This window comes from Podarcis erhardii (genome assembly GCF_964252035.2).
Source record: "Podarcis erhardii genome assembly, chromosome: 8".
Taxonomy (NCBI): domain Eukaryota; kingdom Metazoa; phylum Chordata; class Lepidosauria; order Squamata; family Lacertidae; genus Podarcis; species Podarcis erhardii.
This window is the reverse complement of record NC_138499.1, coordinates 285,434-304,048: the sequence shown is the minus strand read 5'-3', so window position 1 is coordinate 304,048 and position 18,615 is coordinate 285,434. Positions and strand designations below refer to the sequence as shown.

General features: G+C 51.0%; 1 protein-coding gene across 1 annotated transcript in view; it reads left to right on the top strand.

The window, feature by feature from the left end:
* Positions 1-7,470: 7,470 nt before the first annotated feature.
* EPPK1 (epiplakin 1) overlaps positions 7,471-18,615 on the top strand; it is a 34,204-nt gene continuing 23,059 nt past the window's right edge. The window contains exon 1 of the mRNA XM_081872542.1: positions 7,471-7,573. The gene's annotated coding sequence lies outside the window, so the exon portion shown is untranslated. The remainder of the gene's footprint in view (positions 7,574-18,615) is intronic.

Here is an 18,615-nt window from a genome sequence, read left to right as displayed (position 1 = left end):
GACGCCTCATGCCGCTGAGGAAGCGGGTGATGCCCTTCCCAAGTTCTGCCCCACTGCTGGCGTTTTGCCCACGTCCCCACGTCATTGGCTTTGACGCCTCTGCAGAAACTGCCAAATAATTTTTTCCGCCTGTCCCACCCGCATTTGCTCCGGGATGGAATCTGAGGCCTCTCCGGGTGCTCTTGGGCTGCGCCTCCTGCAGAGACGGGCCAAGTTGCCAGGTGATTCACCCTTTCCGGATACGAGCATCCTTGGGATGAAGGCAGGTCACAGCCTCCTCCTCCTCCTCCTCTTGAAGTCTGATGTCGCGGGAGAAGACCATTCTGGGGCCCACACTCCCACCCCACAACTGAGGCCTTTTTGCCTCCGCTAGGACAGGAACACTATGTTGGGGAGCAGGGAGGGGGGAGCCAGCCTCCACTTCCAACAGCAAGCGTGTGGGGGGCGGGTGCTGCTTACGCCGGCTTGGGGGGGGGGCGTGTTAAGGAGAGGAAGCTCAGACGGGCCGTTTCCTGCCCCATCGTATTTTGGCTTCTCCCCCAGCAGCTGCAAACGTGTCTCCCGTATCGGCCTCTACAGCCACAGCAGGCGCTGTAACCTCCCAAAGGCGCTCTCCTCCCTTGTTTCCCGGGACAGACGGATACCAGCAGTTCTCAGAGCCCCCTTTCAGCCCTCCTCCCACAGGGCCCAGGACGGGCTTGAAGAGCCCCCCAAATCCAGAAGCAGCTGGAGCAGAGACAGGTGCCTCATTCTGGGCAGGAGCCCCAATCCTGCCCTGGTGCTCACGGGCCTTCCCCCAGGACTTGGCTCTGCAAACGAGCAGCTTCCTCCTCCCTTGTAGCAACTCAGTCCGTGTCATGGATCAGTCCCGCACGTGCTCAGTTGGCCCCCTCCTTGCTCCCCCCACCTGCCTCTGAAGCCCTCAGCTGGTGAGTTTAGCTGCGGGATTATCCATGGTGCTCAGCCCTGGGGTGATGGAGGCAGCTCAGCCCCTTACTGTGGGACCCTTTGCCTCTTGGTTCCTCTGCTGCTTCTTTCCCCCCGGAAGCCGGAGCGGAGGGCGGCGTGGCTGCCTAGCTGCCAAGGGAGGGGCGAGGCGGATTCCTCGGAGGCCTTTCATGTCTAGCGGTGCTGAAGCCGCTGCCTGCCCTGCCACTGCCCTGCCGAGCCTGAGGCGCTGAGGGAGTGCTGAGCCCCCGCTGCGGGAGGCCTAATCCTGAACCCAGCAGCCTCCACTGGGCCCTCCATGCCCATGTCTGGGGGTGCGGCCTCCTGGCCAGACCCCTTCTCAGGAGCGCAAAGGGCAAAGCCGCCCCTCGACATTTGAAACACGAAGCTCTCCCCCAAGAGTCCTGGGAACCGTAGTTCGTTAAGGGTGCTGGGAAGGGAAGAGATATGGGGGCTGAGTCCCGTAGTTCTGTCCTTAGCGACTGGTCTGCTTCTGATCCAGGAGACAGACTCAGCAGCCATCACGACTAGTAGTAGCCGCGGCCGCGTTATCCGTTTCCGTGGAACTGACAAGTCGTCCTTTGACACCCCCCCCCGCCAGCTGGCGGCCCTCCCGGCAGTTGCCACCAGCGAGCGCATCAGGACATGCCTGGATCGGAGGAGGGCAGCGAGCGGGACTCTGCCAAGGCTCTGCCTGCTTTGCGAATGCCAAGATCAATAGGCACACCCCAGGTTGACAAGGCGGCAAAGAAGGGGGGGGGAGCCCTCTGCCATCCACCTGGGTGCTGAGAAAGCCCTCCCTCTGCTGGTGCCCAAGGCTGGGCTGGCGCCTCCCCACCTTCCTTCCTGATCTGGGGGCTACGGGACCCCTCCCTGTTCACATGCAAGGGCTCACCTGTGCATCTTCATTTGCAGACATTTGCAAATATTTTCATATGCAAATTCAGTGCGCAAGTCTTTATGACACCCTTGTTTGTGGAGCTGCTCCGTTATCTCAAACAAAGCAGCCGGGAAGATAAACCACATGCAAATGCCGCTGCCACGGCCTTCCTGAGAAAGCAGCCTCCGCTGCCCAGCCATCGCGCTACACCTTCCTCACAGGACTCGCGAACCGGGTCAGCTGCGTGCCGGAGTCCTTTAGCTGAGGGGCCGGGGCTATTTATTAATTTATCTCATGATGTTTATATACCATCTGATTGTTGTTGTTGTTTTAAAAAATGCCTCAAAGCGGTTTACAGAACAGATAAAACAATAAAATCATTGCTAATAAAAATTTACAGCATTATTTTAAAACATCCAAAAGTTAAATGCTAAAGCAGATTAAAATTGCTTCGCTTAACTAAGCATTTGGGTAAACAAGATGTCTAAATAAGAATGTTTTAAGCAGGCACCGAAAAGAGCACAGTGAAGGCACCTGCTCAGCATCAAGAGGCAGGGAGTTCCAAAGAGCCACACTAAGTTCTTACAAACGTGCAAACAGGTCTTGCCCCGGCAGCTGCAGCTGTCATTCCACGTGTTGGGAAGTTGCTGCGCCGGCTGCCAGGCTGGGAAATTTGCACAAGATGGTTTCACAGGAGTGGTTCCCACAGTGGATGGTCGTGTCCCCTTGGGGTGGATTACCTGGGGGTGCTAAGAGGCAAGGGGGTGGCAACAGGGAGGCGCTGGAGGTGTAAAGGAGTCTCAGACTTTGAAAAGCTGGAATCATTGGATCCGAGGGCCTTCTGGCCGTTCCCTGAGGTTACAGGGAACCAGGCAGAGGGCCTTCTTGGTGGTGGCGCCCGCCCTGTGGAATGCCCTCCCACCAGATGTCAAGGCAATAAGCAACTATTTTACTTTTAAAAGAAAACTGAAGGCGGCCCTGTTTAGGGAAGTTTTTAATGTCTGACGCTGTATTGTTTTTAATATTCGGTTGGAAGCCGCTCAGAGTGGCTGGGGAAACCCAGGGTATGTATGTATGTATGTATGTATGAATAAATTATTATTATTATTATTATTATTATTATTATTATTATTATTATATTATCAAGCTCATCAGTTTTGTTCAGTTATTTAAACTACATAGTTTCAGCTGCACTTCGAATGAATGCGCAATTAATTGGTCCTGTTTTGGATTTTATTGTGTTATTATCTTCCCCGGTGGGTCATGGGCCACTGGGGATGAGTTTGGGAACCACCACCCAGAGCCGTATTTTGCCTGCAACCCTGGCCCTCCATCCTGATCAAATTTGCAGATGACACCAAACTGGGAGGGGTGGCTAACACCCCAGAGGACAGGATCACACTTCAAAACGACCTTGACAGATTAGAGAACGGGGCCAAAACAAACAAGATGAATTTTAACAGGGAGAAATGTAAAGTATTGCACTTGGGCAAAAAAAATGAGAGGCACAAATACAAGATGGGGGACACCTGGCTTGAGAGCAGTACATGTGAAAAGGATCTAGGAGTCTTGGTTGACCACAAACTTGACATGAGCCAACAGTGTGACGCGGCAGCTAAAAAAGCCAATGCAATTCTGGGCTGCATCAATAGGAGTATAGCATCTAGACCAAGGGAAGTAATCGTTCCACTGTATTCTGCTCTGGTCAGACCTCACCTGGAGTACTGTGTCCAGTTCTGGGCACCACAGTTCACGAAGGACACTGACAAACTGGAACGTGTCCAGAGGAGGGCAACCAAAATGGTCAAAGGCCTGGAAACGATGCCTTATGAGGAATGGCTAATGGAGCTGGGCATGTTTAGCCTGGAGAAGAGGAGGTTAAGGGGTGATATGATAGCCATGTTCAAATATATAAAAGGATGTCACATAGAGGAGGGAGAAAGGTTGTTTTCTGCTGCTCCAGAGAAGCGGACACTGAGCAATGGATCCAAACTACAAGAAAGAAGATTCCACCTAAACATTAGGAAGAACTTCCTGACAGTAAGAGCTGTTCGACAGTGGAATTTGCTGCCAAGGAGTGTGGTGGAGTCTCCTTCTTTGGAGGTCTTTAAGCAGAGGCTTGACAACCATATGTCAGGAGTGCTCTGATGGTGTTTCCTGCTTGGCAGGGGGTTGGACTCGATGGCCCTTGGGGTCTCTTCCAACTCTAGGATTCTAGGATTCTATGATTCTATCCCTAGACTCTGTGGCCCCTGCGGAGAGAGGGGGGGCCTGGCCCTCTTGCACGGGCCACGAGGGACAGCCAACCGGCCCGACGACTTCCCCGCCTTCCAGTTTCGAGACGGGTCTGGCTCCTCCGCTTCCTGGAAGCCTGCCTGTCTGCCTCGCCCCGGGCCCCAGGCCGCCTCTGCCTCCGAGGGTTTTGTCCTCTCCGTAGCAAGGCTGGAGCTCAAGACAAACACAAAACACACCCCGGTTACCGGAGGGCCAAACACGACAGGAAGACAATGCGCACATCCAGGTGGCAGGTGATGGCAATCAGCTCTGGGTGGCAGGAGCCGCCCAGCCGACTCCCTCGAGCCGTGAGAAGCTGCGGCGGAGTCTCGGCCGTGGCGCATTCCTTCCTTCTCAGGGCGACAGGGGGTGGCTTTGGCCGGCTCCTTCCGAGGAGGTGGCTGGCGCTTCCGCGTCTTTGAACTGTGTCATCGGCTGCCGGCCAAGGACGCTCCCCAGCTCAAGGAATGCGCGTGGCAGAAACTTAACTCTGCATTATATGGCTTTGGCAGAAATGTTATAAGGAACTAGGTACAGATAGTTAATGTATTAAAGGGAAAAAACAAGGTTAGAATATGTTAAGATTAATTACAGGACAGAAAATAGATGAAGATGGAAAGGAATTGCTGAAACAGTTAATTGAAATGGAATACAAAAAGGGAGGCGTGAGGAAGTCAATGAAACAAGTGAATGAAAGTTAAGATTGAAAATATTGGAAGTGTTTTTTAATTGTTTTTGTTTTGTTAATTCAATGTTTCATGTAGTGTTTTTGTTTCTGTTTTTGTATTTTATTATATTGATTTGTTTAATTCTTTTTCTTTCTTTTTGTAATCTTTAAACTCTAATAAATATTATTTTTTTAAAAAGAAAAGAAACTTAACTCTGCATTGTCAAGGCTGACACGTGGTAAGTGTATAAAGTCACGCCTGACCTGGAGAAAGAGGAGAGAGAAAAGTTTTCTTCCTCTCTCAGAAGAGGAGAACTCGCAGGCATCCAAGGAAGCCGAAGGCTGGGACATTTGGAACCAAAGAACATACGTTTTTTATTTAACCAGCAACTGGAGATACATGTATGGCATCATAGACCCCCGCCCTGGAGTGCAAGAAGCACAACTAGAGCATCTTTGGCAGAAGGATCTCCTGCCATGAAGGAGAGCCCTCACCTTCTGTGGCATCTGCATCTGACACGGAACTGCTTGTGCAACACACTGAGTGCAACTTGGAACGAGGGCATTTACTACAAGAAGCAGAGGTGGCCACCGGTTTGGATGGCGTTGAAAGAAGATTGTAGGCATGAATGGACAGGGCTGTCAATGCTCCTAGCCATGTTGGCAATATTCCAGCTCTTGAGAGCCCCCCCAAAAATTAAATGAAAAAAAACCTGGATGTACATTTCCCAAATATAAGATAAAAAGATAAAAAACACATAAAATAAAACCTACACCCAGCAACAGTGTTTTGTGTTGTGTAGGCTCCTATGATGTAAGTCATGGGCCCCGCCTGCCAACCTGCTCCCTAAAATATCACATATAAAGGGCCCCATTACCTTCAGTAGCCTAAACCTAAATCCGGCCCTGAACATGTGTCCCAGATGTCTAGGGCTGGGCCCACAGTGTTTCTCAAACTTGGGTCTCCCGCTGTTGTTTGACCACAATTCCCATCATCCCTGACCACTGGTCCTGCCAACTAAGGATAATGGGAGTTGCCGTCCAACAGCAGAGGGAGATCCAAGTTTGAGAAACCCCAGTAGGGGAGCAGCCAGCACTATGGAGTTCTTGCAGGGAGCGCCTCAGCACTCTCTCTACTTTTCCCAGTCCCAACTCTGCCCTCCCCCAAGTTGATGCCATTCAAATGGTGTGTGTGCACTGAATCTCGTGATCGATTATGTGGGGTGGGGCTTACCTGCCCCCCCCCCAATATTTTATTCAAGTTGGCACCTCTGCCTGCATCTTCTCTTTCTCTGTACCAAGCCAGGTCCACAGGAGCCAAAAGCCACCGTGAGAAAGGAAACGCGGCTGGCTGAGCTGCCTCGCACAAAACTTTGAGCAGGTTGAGCTGCCTCGTCCTCCTCCTCTTCCTCTGGCAAGGATGGTTCTGGAAGAATAAACACAGCAAGCTGCTCTCCTTACTCTCCCAGCCTGGTTACTCTTCCCACTGGGCCGCCCAGCCCAGCTCTGCAGACAAGACGGAGGCTGAGGCCATGTCAGTTCTCCCTGGGACTGGAGGGGGGGGTCAGCGAAGGAAATGCAGAGGAGCAGGCGAGTGCTGGCAACTCAACCTGATGGGGCTGGATCCATGTCATGTAGCCAAGGGCAGGGTGGGCTAGAGGGTCTTCTCCTGCCCTGTCCAGAGGGGGCTGGGGCTGGCATTTAAACCAGGAGAAGCTTTGCCTTGTGATCAACGCTGATGATGAACAAAATTGACCCTCGCCCCCCAGTTTGGCTGGAGGAGCTGCTGGCGTTGGGTAGTTGCTGCTCGTCTGGATTGTTCTGCCTGCTGGGTGCAGCCTGCCTCTTCTGGCAAGCCCCCCCCCCAGCAGAGTTGGGCTCTCCCCACTGGTGATGCTTTGCAACTAGCCTTCAGAGGTGGAACACTAAGAAAGGAGGTGGAACACGGCTATCTTGGCTAGTAGCCACAGAAAACCTTGTCCTTCACGAATTTGCCCCGCCCTCTTTCAAAGCCCTCCCGGCTGATGGCCATTACTGGCTCCTCCGGCGGTGAGTTCCACAGATTAACATTTCTTCAATCTGCCCCGACCCTTCCAACATTCAGCTTCGCAGATGGCCCCTCGGTTCAGAGGAAGGGAGAAGTGCTTTCCTCTCTCTGCTCTCTCCGCCCACGCTGCTCCCACCCCGACTTGCACAACGCGGCCCGGCCCGTTCCCAGGAAGCCGCGCTAGCGAATCTCGCTTTCTCTGCTGCGGCAGCAGGACGGGGAAAGCCCCGAAGGGCAGATCAGGCGGCAGGAATTCCGTTGCAGACACACCTGGGCAAGGATGAGGATTGACAAGCTGGAGAGGAACCAAAACCGCCTCCAAGCTGCTCCTGTCACTTGAGAGCCTGGACCCCGCCAAAGGGTCTTCTCGTGCTCCGTGAGCCCCCTGGTCTCCCCCTCTCCCCCAGCGACACTCTTCTTGCCCATCCCAGGCAGCTCCTGACGAACCACCAGGAGCCTTGCACAAAATCCCTGTGTGTGCGCGTGTGTTTGCACACTGCCTTTTGAACACCATCCCCTCCCTCCGGTCTGGGCAAAATCAGTGCCTGTGTGAAGTGAAGAGGCAGGTGTATGGCAGGAGCGCTCCCTCCCTCCCTCCCTCCCCGTGTTTGCACCACTTGGGTTGGGCCAGTGTGTCATCCCAGGGCGGGGACATAAAAGCAAGGTTGCGCTCAGGCCGTCCCACCTTGGCACAGTTGGACAGAGCAGCAGGAGGCGGCGGCAACAGCAGAGGACCTGCCCGGCAGAGGACCCACAGGTAGGACTGAGGAATGTCTGGTTAGGGGCCATCAGCTGGGGAACGGGGGGCGAGTGGGGAGCTCTGCTCCCCTTGGCAAGGCCACTGGGAGTGCTGGGCGCTGGTGCCCTTGGCAGGGGCAGGCGTATGGGAATGAGGAGCAGCGCCCACGGGGCTGGGCTGCCTGTGGCAGGCAGGCGCCTCACGTGTTGCTGGGAGCCTGTGCAGGCCTTCTTGTCGGGGGACACGTCTGGGGGGGGGAGCAGCCTCAAAGGCAGACCCCCCCATGCATGCCCTCAGGCTTCTCTGCCCAGGTGGCTCCTCTTGCCTCCAGCGCTTGCAAGCCCACCACCGAGGGCTCCCCTTTGGGTTTCCTGTTGCAGGGGATACCTAGGGATTGGTTAGGTATGGGGGTGGAAAAATCACACCTCCCCATGCTGAAACGTGTCCTTGCCAAGGGTTCAAGGCAGCCTAGGTCCGCCTCTGCTCCTGTTTGCTCCCTGCCACCTTGCCACCAGCCGCTCTGCCTGCCCTTGGTGCCCACGCTGCTCCCTGGGCATCTCTGGTGAAAGCTGGCAGGACCAGGAGCAAGGCGGCAGCAGTGGCAGCAGGATGCCCTCTAGGCCCATACCCTCTCTCTCTGTGCCAGTCAGAGGTGAGGCATCAGGGGGAGAGAAAATGCCTCAGGAGGGCTCAAGGTGCTTCCCAGGTGCCACAAGGAGGAGGAGGAGGAGGAGGAGGAGGAGGAGGAGGAGGAGGTCTTTACTCCAGGCTCCTCCAGCGGCTCGTGGGCCTTTCCAGTGGTGGCCCCTTCCAAGGGACACGCCCTTTGCACCTTCATGGTCTTTTCTCAGCCAGACCTGCTGGCCTCCTCTTCACAAGGGACACCTTTGTAGGCACCACTGGCTAGTCAGGCATTTAATTTTATCCATGTGGAGTTTTCATCTTCATTTGTTAGGGGCATTTTCACTTTTTTAAAAGGAAAGGCAAAGCCTTCTGAAGAAATGTAACCTCTTGGCAAGTAGCTGATATGAAGAAAGGCTTTAAACTGAGGTTGGGTGTCCATTTGTTCAGCTGTGATTCCTGCTTTGCAGAGGGTTGGACCTTTGGGGTCCCTTCCATGAGAGTGTCCCCCACATGTGTGTGCCTGTGGTTTATCCAGAGCCTCATGAGCCCGGGTGGGGGGGGGGATGGGGAGCATCCAGAGCCCAGCTATGGGGCTGCCAAGGCTCTTGGCTTTGTGGGCCCCACTAGCGCTGCCTGAAGGGGTCTTTGGCAAGCCCCCAGCCTGCAGCTGTCTGGAAAATCTTGTGCTAACTCCCCATTCCTTCACAGCAGCAGGATAAGTTCTGGAAGGCAGGCTTAGAAGTGAGATGCGCAGTCTAGAAAGGCAGCTGGCAGTGACCGGAAAGAGCAGGATCAGGTCCAGATGCAGGACAGAAAGGGGGGCTTCCTTACTTACCTCTTAGGTGGGGCGGGCAGGGGGCACAAGCCCCTGGGTCGTCTCTGCTACAGCTCCCCCACCCATTTCTGGCCTCTTTCCTCCTTTACATCTGAAGCCCATTTAAATCACATGGCATTCCCCCCCCCCAAGGAATCCTTGGTTGTTCTTGGTGCTCTGTGGTGGGTAAACTACACTCCCAGGCTTATTTGGGGGAAGCTCTGTGGTGCTTTAATCTCATGGTGTGGGTGTATTTTTAATCTTTATTATTATTATTTATTACATTTATATTTTTTTATATAATAATTTTTTATTGATTTTCCAACACTAATTAAAAACAAAACAACACACACGCATAGACAAACAAAAACATATAAACATGTATAATTTCAAAACCTCTTTTTCATAAACCTTGCTTCTCAGACTTCCCCTAACCTCCCCTTTTATGCATCCCTGTTTTAAACTTTTTTTAACAACCCCTCTCGCCAATCAATTAGTAACATCTTCTTATTTTTAGTTTCTTCTCATACTTAATCAGTTACAGCTGTAATTCTATATTTTCCTTTCCCTTGACATTTTAGCACTCATTAATTTTACAGCAGTTCTTAAGATATACTTTAAATTTCTTCCAGTCTTCTTCCACCATCTCTTTTTCTTGGTCACGGATTCTGCCAGTCATCTCCGCCAATCCCAATCACCTTCGTCTGCCATTCTTCCAGCGTAGGTAGTTCTTGTGTCTTCCAATACTTTGCTAAAAGGATCCTTGCTGCTGTGGTAGCATACATAAAAAACGTCCTATCCTTCCTTGGCACCAATTGGCCGACCATGCCCAGGAGAAATGCCTCTGGTTTCTTGTGAAAAGTACATTTAAGTACCTTCTTAATTTCATTATAAATCATTTCCCATTATTACATTTATATGGTATACCGCTCCTCATCCGAAGATCACAGAGCCGTTCACAACGCAAAAATACAAAATGTGAGCTTCACTTACAGAAGTGGTGACCAAAGGTGCTGCAAATCCCAATCCCAATGAGACCCCTGGGACCACCCAGCATCCTCATTTGTCCAGAGGCAAATTCAGGCCTGACAGCAAGAGCCCAAATTTAGGTTCTTCCAGCTGCTCTGCAAGTCAGCCTAAATTTGCCTATGAATGAGCAGATGCAGGTTTGTGCTATGGGTCTCTGCCCTTTGCCCTGCTCCTGTCTGCAGGCCTGAGAGTGCCCTCCCTGTCACAGGGGGCAGCAGGGGGAACTACTTTTCCAGATGGGGCACAGAGCACCCCCCTGGAGAAGAGTGCCAGTTGAGTGACTGGCGTGCTTTCTGTCTCTTTAGAAAAAAGGATGTTAAGGGCACACTGAACAAGGGGAGACTAAAAAATCAAGAAAACAGTTTATGCTGTAACTAGAAAGTTGCAAACCAGTTTTATCCAAAATTTTGTTTTAATCTTGTATCACACGAGCAATACAAAAAACACACAATCTGGGTTTAGAAGCAGAGTAAGTGCCCTTCCTGTGCAGCCCTGGTCAAGCAGTTGGGGCGCTGAGTACCGCAGGCACACCTTTTTGGATAAAGCCAGTGAGATGGAGCTTCAGACTTAGAATTATGCTTTCCTTTACAAATTCTTTAGAAAACCAAAGACCAGTTCCAAAGGATGTATACTGATATAAGTTGTGGCGCATGTATGGGAATGTAGGCTTTCAGAATGTGTTTTTTTTTTGTGGGGGGTCTCTGGGGAAATACTTAAAAGGGGGGATGCTTTCAGAGGGGTACATTCACAGTGCAAAAAGCTGCCCATCCTGCTCAACCCAGGTGGGGGGGGGGGGAAGAGGGGAGTTTGACTCCATCTCTGCAAACAGAGGTCCAGCCTTTAAATCTGCAAAGGTTCCCTGGTTACCAGGCAGGCTGCCTCAAGCAATTCTTGAGTGACAGAAGCGGTCCTGCAAAATCCACCTTCAGTCAGGAAAGGTGAGCAGACTTGGCGGCGGGGGGGGGGGGGTGTCTTCCAGAAGAGACTTTCGCTGTGCCTTTGCTCTCTAGAATCATAGAACTGTAGAGGTGGAAGGGACCCCAAGGATCAATAAGTCCATTGTTCCTGTTATAAAAGCAAGGTGGCATCCTTTACACGGAAGCTGTCACTGTCTGTCATGACAAAAATTCAAAAGACAATTTCACACACATGCAAAATTCTGGAGGAGGGAGCAAAGCACAGCTCCTGGACAAGGCACCCATTTGCCGCCCCCTGGCTGGGACCCCAGAAAGCTGCTATGAAGCATCTTCACATCTCCATGTCTGGAGTGCCTCTTGGGTTCAGGAACTTCTGCTCCCTTCCTGCAGACATGGGCCATCCCTGAAGTTAGCCACAGGGCTGCCAGGCTGCCCATTGCCCGCCCCCCAGCAGCTTCCCTCCCTGGCTGTGTGTTGCACCAGGAAAAGGGCTTGTTATTGGTCTTGCAAAACAAGCAGGTATTTAGACTTTCCCCCTCCTACCTGATCCCCAAATGCTTAGGAAGGCGGATGGCAAACATCTGAAAATGACAAGACTGCAGTTTCAGGAAAAAAATGTGTTTTGAAAGTGAATATACTAGTAAAAGAAGAACCTATCCCTAACTCCTGGCCAGCTCTAGACTGTTTCTGGGGCTCCCGGAGGATGCTGTGGGAGGCAGGCAGGACACAGCAGCCCTTGAAATTATGCTCTGGCAATGATCTGGGCACCCGCCAGGATGGGCCTTGGGCTGAGCCTCTGGCAGACTGAGAGGTCCCAGGGTGCTTTGCAGGTCAGCGGGGGCTCTCCCTCGTGTGAAAGGGGCCCTGCTGCCTGCAGCAGGTGGGGATCGTGTCCTGGGTGCTGCTGGTGCCACTCAGGCCTTCAACCAAGGTGTCTTTGGTCTTCCTGCCCTTGGGAGCCCTGCTGCTCCAGGCTCCCTCCTTCCTCCCTCGCATCTCCTGAGCTGCCTGGGTGGCCAGACTGGGTCATCATCTCCTGGTACCTCATGTCCCCAACCGACTACCTTGTGCCAGAGGCTCCTTTGCACCAATCCACTCTTCATAAACAGCAATTCTCCACATAATTACATTTGGATTAGGCTGAAACCACATAATTGCAGAATAATTGCCTGCTGAAAGGTGTGACTTGCCAGCCTGTCGTGGCGCAATGTTAAAGGCAGTTTTTATCACTCCTCCTTCCGTGGGTCTCTATGGATGCTATGAAGGCACCTGGGGAATTAGAGACACCCCCCCCCCAAGCAAGCAGAGTGTCTGGAGTGCCACTGCTGCGAAGGTGGGATATGGAGTGTGTTCATCAGGCTCATTCCTTGTGACCATGTCCATAGGGTCTACTCCTGAGGCTGCAGCTGTGCAGGACGCAGTGGCTGGGCTGCTTGCGGGGCAAATGACTTCCAGCATTGCTGACCTTGTTTGTGGCTCTGGCTGCCATTCCACCTCTGGGCCAAGTTCAAGGCTTTGGAATGAACAGCTCAGGCCCAGGGAACTTGGGAGAGACCCTGATCCCTGACATGCCCCCTAGCCGGTCACTCTGACCTGCAGGAGAGTTCCTCCTTCAAATCCCCCCAGCTCTCAAGAGCCACTCCACAGTAACTCTGGGCTGGCCTTTTGGGGGGTCACCTGTCTTCCATGCACAGCATCCCTCCGGGTCACAGCGGGGCGTCCATGATTGTCACTTCCCATAAACAACTGGGGACAGATTTGACTTGAAAAACGTTTCTAGCTGAGTGAAAAGGTCTCTCTGCCTCTGGTGCTGATTCTGTGTTGTTTTGAAACACATTTTTAATTGTTGCTTTTTTACACTATTTTTTATTTTCAGTGTTTTTTATGGTGTGCCTGTAAAAAGGCCTTGAGACTCACGTGAAAAGCGACGCATAGATTAATAAATGAATGACCACACATGAACTTGTGGAGCCTGAGGCAGAGCTGGCCCAGGACACGGGGGCAAGCCCTCCTCTGCCCAAGGCAAGGGCCAAGAGGCTCTGGTCCCCGGAGAACTCCAAAAAGGAAGTGGGGTTCAATTAAATAGCTCACCATTTTCTTCCCTTTCATGCTATTCCAGGTCAGCTGCTTGAGACAGTCTGAGCTGCTCTCCCTTCCCTTTAGAGTCCCAGGGGTCAGCAACCTTTTTCAGCAGGGGGCCGGTCCACTGTCCCATAGACCTTGTGGGGGGGGCAGACTATATTTTTTGGGGGGGGGGAATGGACGAATTCCTATGCCCCACAAATAACCCGGAGATGCATTTTAAATAAAAGGGCACATTCTACTCATGTAAAAACACACTGATTCCTGGACCGTCCGCAGGCTGGATTCAGAAGGCAATTGGGCCAGATCCAGCCCCCAGGCCTTAGTTTGCCTACCCGTGCTTTAGAGCTAAATTAGAGAATTTAGAGAATTTGCACACATTTTGTTTTTGTTACTAAATCATGTATATTATGCAATAAGAATTATACTGGTCTGTGTGTTGCTTGTTTGTTTGTTGTGTTAAGTTTGCAGAACAGGGGTTTGTTGTTCTGTATTAGAGCTTACTCCATCATAATGCAATTAGCCTTCAGCAAAGGACCTCCAATGCTCAAGATTTCCTTCTCTGCCTTCAGCCTGCAACCAGGGGGTGGAAGTGGGTGGGTGGGTGGGTGCAAATGGTGACAAGAGCGACTTCCGGGCCGTGTTCCCATGAAGGAGCTCCTTGTGGGCTGGACTCTGAAGTGGCCAGACACGGATCTGCTCATGAGTCCAGGACCACAGCAGCCCAGGGACAGAGCTGTTGCTTCAGGTCCCTCCAGGGGGGGCTGGGAATGTCCCTTGTCTGAAAGCCTTCGAGAGCCACGGCTGCCCTTGGGAGCAGGCAGCACTGACAGGGCAGGGGATGGGAGTCTCTATAAAGGAGGGTCAGATTGGGCAGTGCCGGGTTTGCCCCCCTCCCTGCCAAGTCCTGCGGTGTGCGCAGGCTCTGCTGGGTGTGGTGGGGACCAGTTTCTGTGTTTGTGTTGCCATGAGACGCTGCAGCTGTGCAAACAAGGTAGTGTTGGTGTTGCACGTGTGATGTGTGACTGCTGTGGCTGCCATGTGTGTGGACAAGCCCAGGGAGCTGTGCCCAGCCTGGCACTGCCCCAGCCCACGTCTAAGGCCAGACCTGGGTCCAAACAGGCAACAGCCGATTCCGAAGGAGGAGGAGGAGTGTCCCCCTCGTTGGCAGCCCAGGAAGTCTCCCCCTTCTGCAGAAAGGCAGGTGATGCAATTTCCAGGCAAGACAACACCCTTTAATTTGCAGGGAGCAGAGCCTTCTCCCAACCGGCCCAGTAGCTTTTATCACTGGGAATCTGGGGTGTCAGCGCTACGCCGATCCCAAGCCTCCTGAAGCAACAAGCATTTGCAGGTGCTTCCCAGGCTTCTTCCAGGCCCAGCAGGAGCCTCCGCCTGCCTCCTTCCCCTGCCGGGCTGGGAGCAGAAGGCTCTCACCCCCCTGCAAAGGGTCCTGTGCATCGAATAGCTGCAGCAGCCCCTGGCATTGGCCCGAGGATGTGGATGCTGTGAGGGGGAAGCTTCACCTGGGACCTTCAGCATGCACAGCAGCTGCACTGGGGCTGAGCTATGATGGCCTCTTCCCATGTGTGACTTTAGAGTCCTGCAAGATTGCTGCTTCCTGGCTGTGACGGTGGGTTCGCCTTGAAGCCAGGCAGGATCACTTTGGGAAAAGGAAAAGCTCCAAATGATTGAAACATAGAATTATAGACCTGGAAGGAACCAAAAGGCTCATCTAGCCCAAAACAGGAAGGAGAAACTGACTTTTTCATGTCATCGGCCCAGTCCTGTGGAACTCCCTGCCACTAGAGTTTCAGCAGGCACCTTCTGTGCCAATTTTTAAATGCCTGCTGAATACTTTCATATCTTGCCAGGCCTATGCAGGCAGTTAAGAATACATCCTCCACAATCGTCTACCAATGCCTGTTTTTAATTTATTTTTGCTTTCAACTTTTTAAAACTTGTATTGTCTGTTTTTATGTTTTTATATTGTTGTAAACCACCATGATATATAGTTATGATACAGTGGTATATACGTATTTTTTAAAATAAAAAGTGACCAAGCTAAATAATCTCTGGCTATCCAACCTCTGCTTCAAAACCTCCATTGCAGGGAGTCCACCGCCTCCCAAGGTGGCCTGTTCTACTGTCAAACAGAAAGTTCTTCCTAATGTTTAGTCAAAATCTCCTTCCTTGTTATTTGAATCCATTGGTTTGGGTCCTCCCCTCTGTCTTCCATGGGGCAGCCCTTGAGATATTTGAAAATGGCTATCCTATCGCCTCTCAGTTGCCTCTTCTCCAGGCTAAATATCTCCAACTCCATTAGCCATTTCTCATAAATAAGGCTTTCTTTCTTCAGCATCTTGCTTGTTCCAGCTTGTCAATATCCTCCTTAAACTGGGGTGCCCAGTTAAACTGGACACGGCATTCCGGGTGGGGTCTGACCAAGGCAGAATATGACTTTTGATCAGGACACTCAACTTAGGTTGATACAGTCTAGTTAGTATAGCGTTAGCTTTTTTTGCTGATTTGAAAAAACAACTGCTTCATGACTCCTTAATGGCTCAGACTTAATGGGAGCTAATTGTTAGAAGATGCTTACTTGATAAAGAAATCTCTCTGGAATGTTCTGGGTAGAGAAACCCATGTATTTAGGGAAGGGGATGCCCTAAATAGGGCAGGGATTGGGGGGGGGCTTCTAGATGCTGTTGGGCTCCATCTCCAGTGGCCAGGGATGGTGGCCAGTCATAGTCCACCAGCTTCTCAAGGGCTGCAGACTCTCTATCCCAGTGTTAAAGGGGCGGGGGAGGGAAGCCATTAAATCAGCTGGCACTGTTGAAATGCTTGGCAACCCCTCCCTCATCTCCAAATCCTGGAGGCTTCCAAATAAGTTGACTGGATGTCACATAGAGGATATAAAAGGATGTCACATAGAGGAGGGAGAAAGGTTGTTTTCTGCTGCTCCAGAGAAGCGGACACGGAGCAATGGTTCCAAACTACAAGAAAGAAGATTCCACCTAAACATTAGGAAGAACTTCCTGACAGTAAGAGCTGTTCGACAGTGGAATTTGCTGCCAAGGAGCGTGGTGGAGTCTCCTTCTTTGGAGGTCTTTAAGCAGAGGCTTGACAACCATATGCCAGGAGTGCTCTGATGGTGTTTCCTGCTTGGCAGGGGGTTGGACTCGATGGCCCTTGTGGTCTCTTCCAACTCTATGATTCTATGATTCTATGTAGTTGTTCTTCTTCTTTGGCGATCCCTCATAGCCGTATAAGATTGTGTTCCATAAACACAGTTTGAACAATGAGTCCATAAGTGACTGTAGAGGCCAATTCTGGATCCACACGTCCTTCCACATTGGGGACAGAGGTCTCTAGGCAGGAGTTGATCACAGTGAGGATTTGCCAAGTGTGAGCAATGGATGACAGTTTTACAAATGGGCTCAGGCAGTGTCAGTAGAGGAACTTGGGTTTTTGGGTACGTCTTCTTGGTGATTCTACCTTCTCAAGAACAAGAGCAAGTTTTTGGCTTCTGCAAAGTAGATCACATTTGATTCCTTGCACAGGGACGGGGTTTTGCCGTGTCTGTTCTCCAACAGGACTAAGGGCTCATCCACTCTTAGCTTTGCTTCACATTGTAGGCACCAGTCCAGGCTTTCCAGGTTTGTGTCTGAGCAGTTTCCCCCTTCTGTTTTTTGCCCTGGCATTTTCTCCACAAAAACCCACTCTTGACCACTGACTCTGGGCAGCCACCTGCAGAAAACCCAAATTGCCCTTGGTTCCAATTCAGCTTTAAAGAGTGTGTTTTCCTGGGGAAAACATCTGGTGGTGGGTTAGGGGTGGAAGTGCCTGGACACAAGCTGGGAAACAGCGGGGCAAAAAATAAGTGTGGAGGATGAGCCCTGATGCTATAAGCTCCCTCTTTGCTCTTCTGGATCTAAATGGCAGAGTTTCAACACTGAATTGCACAGATTCTTTAAATAATGCTTATAACCTCTCTTAGCTTGGAAATACGAAGTGGCATTTTTTTCCAGGAATTAAATTCTGACCAAGGGTTGGAAAAGGGTGTTCTGTCTTCCCATTAGTGGTTCTGCTGGACCATATCTAGTTGCTATCAATGGAGTTGACCTGTAGCTTACAAGAGCAAATAGGTGGGATGGCCTGTCTCAATACTTTCTTGGCAGCCTGTGCTGTTCTCTCTGCCTCCTTATTTCACTGAGGGTAATTTGAGCTGGTGGCAATATGGCAAAAGTTGTAAGATGCCAGAAATGACTGGAATTCTGCTACTGTAAATTGGTTTGCGTTGTGGGTCATGTTGATCAGGCGTGCCAAAGCAAACAGACATATTCTTCAGTGCTCAGGCAAGGCAATTATCTCAATAGACCTTGAAAAGCAGGACCTGAGCACCAAGCCAGGTCAGCCTTACAGTTCAGCTGTTCGCCTTTCCTAAGGTCTATCATGTGATTAAAGGATCCTTCCATTGTGCTGATCCAGTTCTTCTGGATAAGAAGTCACAGCATGAGATTTTGTTCTTTCTGCCCCTTCCAGAACCTGGCCAGCACACTGTCCACTTGGGCATCCTTGGTGGATGGATGAGTTCTGGTCTAGATAAGTTCTAGATCGAGGATCTCCTTCCTCATTGCTTGTGCTGCAACAATGCACTTCCCTTTTGGGATTAGGCCTTCCGGTTCACTCAGTCTGCAAAGTTCTTCCGACTCACCTCGGAAGAGCTGCAAAAGTCTTTAGGTCATCCTGATCCAACATACATAAGACTTCTTGAAGTTCTGGATCTCCATGAATGGCATTTGGGGTTGGAGTTTTGTGGATCCTGGCCACCATTCCAAGAGGCTTTCACTCATCTGATGGGGCGTGGCTTTGTACAGAGTTGCGTTAGGGCATCTCCCAAGAGCTCTATGTTGCATTGATGAAAAGTGCATTTCTCCTTGTTCAGCTTGTGGCTGGATTCATGGGAGAAGCAGCAGCAGCTGGGATCATACAGATCAACCTCCAGCCACCATGATTAAGGGGTGGGAGAGCTGCATGTGGTGTGTTGGTTTGAGTCCTGTGGAACTGCCCAGTGTCAGCTTTCAACTGGATCACAGAACCACAGAATGGTAGAGTCTAGTTTCTAGTGTCGGCCGTCTTTGCTCCCTGGGTGGTAAAAGGAAGACCCTGCTATGGCCAGGACAGTGTTTAATCCTGACACATTCTGCCATTCCCAGCCTCAGAGGCTCATATCAGGACCCATTAGGAGCACATCATCAATTAAGTGAATTATACATTACCTTTACGGTTCACAAATGATGAGATAACACCCACATTTTAAAGCATGCAATTAGTCTTCATCTGTCTCCACCCAATATTAACAGCATGTGTTTCAGCTGAATTACAGGTTTCTGTCCCTTACCTCCACATTCCCATCCTTTTCAGGATTGTGGCTGTGTACACATCACACATTTAAAGTACATTTCCACCCCTAAAAATACTGGGAATTGTTGCTTACCCCAGAGCTGTAATTCCTAGCACCCTTAACAAATGACAGTTCCTAGGAATAATAATAATAATAATAATAATAATAATAATAATAATAATTATTATTA